Raw genomic sequence first — 7,112 nt, 5'->3', positions numbered from 1 at the left:
TGTTAGTCTGCTGGCTGTTGCCCATGCCCGTGGAGGGTGTGCCTAGGGCCCCAATAATCAGCCAGGGACACGTGAAGGGGCTCATTCGGCAGTGAAGATGCGACTGGAGATGTCATCCAGGAGCCAGTCGATGCCCTGTAGCAGGTTCTCCCCAGTGACAGTGCTGCAGCCCTGGATGCACCAGTGGTGACTGCGGATGGAATCCAACTCCAGGGCCTCTTGAATGGCGTTAGAGGAAAGCGCTCTTGGCAGGTCCTGCTTGTTGGCGAAGATGAGGAGGGTGGCTCCAGCCAGGCGCTCCTCCACAAGCAGGCCCTGCAACTCCCTTGCACAGTCTTGCAGGCGCTGCCGGTCAGCACTGTCCACCACCCAGATGAGGCCATCAGTGCTCTCAGAGTAGTTCTGCCAGTAGGAGTGCAGTGACTTCTGGCCACCCACGTCCCAGATGTTCAATTTGAACCCTCGGTGCTCCAGGGTCTTGATGTTGAAGCCAAGTGTTGGAGAGATGGTGTCCACATCTTCCCCATTGAACTTCTTGAGAATTGTGGTTTTGCCAGCATTGTCCAGGCCAAGCATGAGCAGTCTCAGTTCCCGTTCTTTCTGCTTCATCTTCTTCAGGATGGTCAAAAGTCCCATGGTCCTGTTGCCCCCTCCCAGCTGTCGTTTTGAAGTCCAGACTTCTTAAGCATGCTGTCTTAAAGACTTTAATCATCTCTAGAAAAGGGTCATAAATTGTCCACAATTGCTTTGTATAACTGGTACATAAGTGAGTCTAGTAGATGTTGTAGCAACGAAAGGAAATGAGCTATAAAATTAGAAGTTGAAAATTGAGACCAGGAAATGACTCTGGATGTCGCCCTTGGAACATTTAGTCCTTTGTTTCCATAAATGCAGTTTTGCTCTGAAGGAAATAAGACTTGGAGCACATTCTACCGTCATGTAATCACCTTTATTTGACGTTTTTAGAAGGGACGTGTAATTCCAGTAATGCTGGTGTAGATGTGTTCTTAAGAGTTCTGTAGACCATGAAAATTACTACTTGTCCTTTTTTTCTTTTAACTCTTTGTTTTTAAAGTTACTGTTTCCTTTTTCAAATCTGAAATCTAGTAGTTGGATCACAATTTATTTAGAGCTGAGAGTGGAGTGGGAGTGGACGCTTACCAGTTCTCAGGGGCTGTGATGTGAGAATTGAATGAGGGGATCCCTCTAAGCGCCACATGATGCAGTGCCTTAAAATATGTATATGTACATACGTATATAGTTAGTATTCAAAATTATATTTTATTATTACTTGAGCTCTCCTAACAGTTGTATGAGATAAATATATATATATATTTTTTTATTTATTATTACATTTATTTATTGTGTGTGTGTGTAGCCAGCTCAGCCCACCAGGGGGCAGGTCTGGCTGGCATGTGGTTCTGGGGATCGAACCGCGGTCCCTGTGCTTTGCCAAGCTTGTTTCAAGTAGGTGCTTTAGACCACTGAGCCATCTCTCCAGCCCGAGATAAATATTAATATCCTCTTTTTTTGTTCTATTTTGATTTATTTTGGTGGGATTCTCACTGTATACTTTAGTTTGACCTTGAACTCACTGTGTAGTCTAGGCTGGCCTCAACAGTAGTCTCCCTGTTTTAGCCTCCTGAGTGCTAGAATTATAGGTGTGTACCACCATGCCTGGTGGCAATATCCTCACTTTATACATGAGGTATTTGCAGCTTCTAAAGGTTAACAATTGCCCATAGTCACAGGGTTCCTGTCAGAGCCATATCTCAAACCAAATCTGTCTTTGGAGCCCAAGTGTGACTACCAAGTGTAGTTGTTAGGCTACATGCAGAACACTTGTAGAAGCACCTTAATAGTCTATGTTTTAATGGTGCCTTCTAGGGTTTTGCCAAGTTCCCACTTTTATTGCTACCCTGGTTTATAGGCAGGATTATAAGTAATTTACTAGTCTCTGACCTTATAATTGTTTATGTCACATGTTTGCAGTAGCTACTGAATTGGCTATTTTAGGCTTATTGTTTGTTTTCTTGTTTTATGACTATTTCCTTTTTTTTTTCTGTATTTTAGGGAAGGGTCTACAGGGTGTTCAGGGTCTCACTACTAAATTGGACTTGTAGTGATTCTTCTGTTTACAGCCTCCCAAGTGCTGGGATTACAGGCGTGCATCACCATGCCCAATCTCAATTGCAGTCTCAGTGCACCCCAGGGATGGGGGCTGGGACGGCAGGCACAGGGATTGAACCTTGGGCCCCTGCGCCTGCTACAGACACTTTAATCCACTGAACTATTTGGCCAGCTCTTAGGACTATTTCCTAAAGAACTCTTTTAATCTAGGTTACATAGATGTGAAAACAAATCTGAATGACTATAGATGTCTTTTGGGCTTCAAAACAAAATTTATTATTTATGTTTTTGCTTGGAATAATAGGAAATAGTGATGTTTGTTTTTTTAAGTAAAAGTAAAATCATTAGATTTCTTTTTTTTGTAAGCCAAAACTGATATAATAACCATTATCCAAATTGGATAAAATCATGCTGTTTTGGCGTCTCTTCTTTATATTTATACAGTGCTTTTTAGTGAAGAGGTATTTGAGATATACTATGTATACTAATTTTCCAAAGCTTTATAGATATAAATATAGCCTGAGAAATATCTCTGCCAGATCTGGTCCAAAGGACCCACTAATCAAATATCCCTTAAAACAAGACTGTTGTGGTGACATCTGTAAAGTGAGGCTAATTATTATTATTTTTAAATGTATTTGATATAGGGTCCCACTATGCAGCTCAGACTCATAGTGATCCTCCTATTTTCATCCTCCCCAGCACTGGGATTACAGATGTGTGCCACCACTCTGAGTCTGAGTGGCTGGCTCAGAGCACCCAGGGGCGGGACCAGCGTGGCATGTAATGCCAGGGATCAAACCCTGGTCCTTGCGCCTACCTAAGCAGGCGTTTAGTCCACTGAGCTATCTTGCTGTACTTTTTCAGGGCCAGATGACAAAGAGAAACAGTTGCATTTTCAGTTCTTCTCCCCTTCCCCCTCCCCCTCCCCCTCCTCCTCCTCCTCCTCTTCCTCTTCCTGTTCCAGTTATTTTAGGGAAGGGTATACAGGGTGTTCAGGATCTCACTACTAGATCAGTCTTCAGGATCTCACTACTAGATCAGACTCGCAGTGGTCCATCTGTTTACAGCCTCCCAAGAGCTGGGATTATAGGCGCGCACCACCATGTCCAGTCTCAGTTGCCCTCTCAGTGTGCCCTGGGGGTGTGGCCTGCATGGCAGGCCCCTGTGCCTGCTTGCAGGTGCTTTAATCTGCTGAGCTATTTGGCTGGCCCTGCAAATTTGTTTTTTTTGGGAACCATAGTTTCTCATTCTGAAGCCAATTTTATAAAGGTGAAATTTATACACGGTAAATGCAGTGATCTTAAATACTGTATTGATTTATAGCATTTATTTATTTATTTATTTATTTATTTATTTATTTAGCGGAACTGGGGATTGAACTCAGGCCCTTGCGCTTGCCAGGGAAGCACTTATTCCACTGAGCCATCTCCCCGGCCCTATTTATTTATTTTTGGTACATTTCTATACATCTTGTTTATAGTAGAGCCTCAATGTCTTTTTTTTTTTTTTTTTTTTCCTGTCTTTTGAAGACAGGGTCTTGCTATGCAGTTCAGGCTGGCCTTGAGCTCAGTTTGTAGCCCAGGCTGGCCTTGAACTCTCATTGATCCTCCTTCTGCAGTCCCCAAGTGCTGGTGTTACAGGAATGCACCACCACACCTGCCCTGAATGCCTTTTTTTTTTTTTTTTTTTTCCCTTGTATGTCTTTTTTTGGACAGTATACTGTATTTATATAGTACTATAATTTTTGCTAATTGTATTATGTAATACAGTACTATAGTTTTACATTGTTATATATTATATACTGAATGTAAGAGTTATGGAAATAAAAGCAAAGTCATTCAGTTGGAGTTTCTTTTGACCATTTCTGTGTTCTAAATGTGGCATTATATGCACTTCATTTAGCAATTCATTCATTTAATGACCCAGCCGCAAGAACAGAACTCAGTCATTAAACAAAGAATGCCTGTATAGTTCTGAGCTCTGATAAAAAGAAACCTACACATGTCCACCACCACAATCAGGAGCAATCCAAAATATCCTTTTGTGCCACTTTTTACTTTTCTACCCTCATCATCTCAGTTCCTAGCAACCTGTGATCTGATTTCTGTCCCTATAGTTTTTCTTTTCCCATTTAAATGGAATTTTATGGAATCTGGGTATGGTGGCAAAGACACTTGAGTGGCTGACACTGGAATATGCCAATTTTGAGACCCACTTGGGCAACCTAGTAAGACCCTGTCTCAAAAATAAAGAAGGTCTGGGATGTAGCCTAGTCTGAAGGCCATGGATGTAGTTATCAGTACCCCCCCCAACACACACACACACAGACACAGTCAGATAGTATGTACACAGACACAGTCAGATAGTATGTATAACCTTTTACATCTGGCTTCTTTTATATACACTAACAGTTTTTCAGTTCTTCAAAATTATTGTATAAGTAATCCATTATTTTTTATTGGTGGATAGTATTTCATTTTATGAATAGGTGGCAATTTAATATCAGTAGTTGATAAATAGTTGGGTCTTACTTAGTTTTTGGCAACTATGAATAGTGCTACTATAAACATGTAAACAAGTCTGTGTAGAACATATATTTGAATTTTCATTGTCATGTTCACTTCTAGTAAATATGTATGACTGACTCATGATACATGTATATTTAACTTTATAAACAAATAGTAGGAAGTAGGACATAGATCTTTCTCAAGGGAAGAGGATGTAGAGATAGGGAAAAGGGAGGAAGATGAAGGGAATGAAAAAATAAGCTGTGTTACGTACATGTACCAACTCCCTATAAGAAATATATTGCAAGCATGAGCATATACTAATAAAAATTTAAAAATGTATTTAACTTTATAAAAATTTGTGCAAAAAGCCGTATTTTGCATTCCTACCAGCAATGAGTTTTCCAGTTATTTCCCATCTTTGGTATCCCTTAAATTGTTAGCACTGTTTTGTTTGGGGTCTTTTTTTTTTTTTTTTTTGGTGGAACTGGGGATTGAACTCAGACCCTTGCGCTTGCCAGGAAAGCACTTACTCTACTGAGCCATCTCCCTGGCCCCTGGGGTCATTCTTATAGGTGTATACAGTCATCCTATTATTGTCTCAGTTCTCCTAATAAATAATGATGTACAATGTCTGTTCATATATTTCTGTGATTTGTATTATCTTTTTTGTAAAATGTCCTTTTTAATCTGTGCCCCTTGTCTGTCTGCCTTTTTTGAGACAGGGCCTCACTATGTAGTTCAGACTGTCCTTGAAGTGACTATGTAGCCTAAAGTCTAGGCTGGCCTAGAACTTGTGATTCACTTGCCTGAGCCGCCCCAAGTTCGAGCTTATAGGCATGTGCTACTATGGCTGGCTTTGTAAGGGTGTTTTTGGAAATGCACCTTTTAAAAATGGAGTTTTTTTAAACCATTGTGTTATGAGAGTTTTCTGTACATTGTTTCAAGTCGTTCATCAAGTACATGAGTCACAGATATTTTCTCTTAATTCTCTTTTGTCTTTTTATTCTCCCCTGTGCTGGCCATGGGACCCAAGACCTTGTGTCTGCTAGGCACGCACTTTACCACTGAACTGCAGCCCTAGTCCTTAATCTGTTAGTCTTTTAAATTTTATTTTGATAAAGTCCTTTTTCTCTTTTTTTTTTCCTCTTTCTTTTATGGTTCTATTACCAATTTTTATCTCAAACTGGATCTTTTTTATCTCTGAATTGTGGAAACAATGACAAGACTGAGTAAGGAGACTTTTTTTTTTTTTTTTTTGTCTTTTTGAGATAGTCTTTCTATGCGGGTCAGGCTGGCCTTGTCACTTTGTGGCCCAGGCTAGTCTTGAACTTGCAACAATCTTTGTGTCTCAGCCTCCCAAGTGCTGGTATCACAAGTGTGTACTACCACGCTATGCTTGTGAAGGAGACTTATGCTTGACCAATTAGGAGAGAAATGTAAAATAAACTTGAAAATCAGCTTTTCTAGTCTTATAGGTTAGAAGGTTATAGATATGGGGGGGAATTGGTTAATACAGGGAGGAATAATCATGGTTTTTTTCTAATAAGAATGGGAAGAGATTTCCCATGAATTTGACTATCACCTCTTCTCACTCCTTTTATGATTCTTCATGGTTATCATGGCAGTTGTTAGCTATTGACAGTGGGGTTGTGTGTCATGTAGCATGCAGATAGGATTATAATGAAGTCACTGTAGCAGTCATCTTGGTTCCAGTCTACTGGTATATCGTCAAAGATAAACAAGATTAGGGCAGGGCAGAAGTTCAGCTCCATCCAGCAGGCAGTACAATATGAGGTTCATCTCATTCTTTCTTTTTTTTTTTTTTTTTTGCCAAATTGTGGATTGAACTCAGGCCCTTGCGCTTGCCAGGGAAGCACTTTTTCTATTGAGCCATCTCCCTGGCCAGGTAGTACGATATTAGGGCAGAGTGTCAGCTTAAATGTAATTTTTGTGTTCTGATCTTTGTGTTCTGATCACAAAGATTTGTCTCATGTGCCTTCTATAAGTTTTATAGTTTTAGGATACATTTAAATGTGATCCATTTTTTGTATAGGATGTGAAGTATTAAGACTCACATTCTTGCATATGATTCCAGCACCATTTGTTTTATTATCTTTCTCTGTAGAATTACATTGCCATTTTTTTAAAATTTTATTTTAGGACAGGGTCTACAGGGTCTTCCTGTTTAGATTGGACTCCTAGTGATCCTCTTGTTTACAGTCTCCCAAGTGCACCCAGTCTCAAAATTGCACCTCAGCATGCCCCAGGGACGGGTTTGGTACAGCAGGCCCGGGATTAAACTGGCCCCTGAGTCTGCTTAAGCAGGTGCTTCAATCTGCTGAGCTATTTGGCTGGCCCTTACCTTTTTAATTTTGTTGAAAATTATTTTGCCATATTTCTGGACTGTGTCCACCATGTGTCTGCCCTTTCACTCATAACAGTCTTCATTAGTTTATTTTATTTTTTTTT

General features: G+C 40.3%; 1 protein-coding gene and 1 pseudogene across 3 annotated transcripts in view; one reads left to right on the top strand and one right to left on the bottom strand.

Annotated features, from left to right (window-relative positions):
* Positions 1 to 7,112, top strand: part of Rabgap1 (RAB GTPase activating protein 1) — a 185,262-nt gene that overhangs the window by 46,037 nt on the left and 132,113 nt on the right. The gene's annotated exons all lie outside the window — the stretch shown is intronic.
* Positions 41 to 660, bottom strand: LOC101576964 (annotated as a pseudogene).

Source organism: Octodon degus, unplaced genomic scaffold (assembly GCF_000260255.1).
Source record: "Octodon degus isolate 3935 unplaced genomic scaffold, OctDeg1.0 scaffold00138, whole genome shotgun sequence".
Classification (NCBI taxonomy): domain Eukaryota; kingdom Metazoa; phylum Chordata; class Mammalia; order Rodentia; family Octodontidae; genus Octodon; species Octodon degus.
This window is presented reverse-complemented; position numbering and strand designations above follow the sequence as displayed.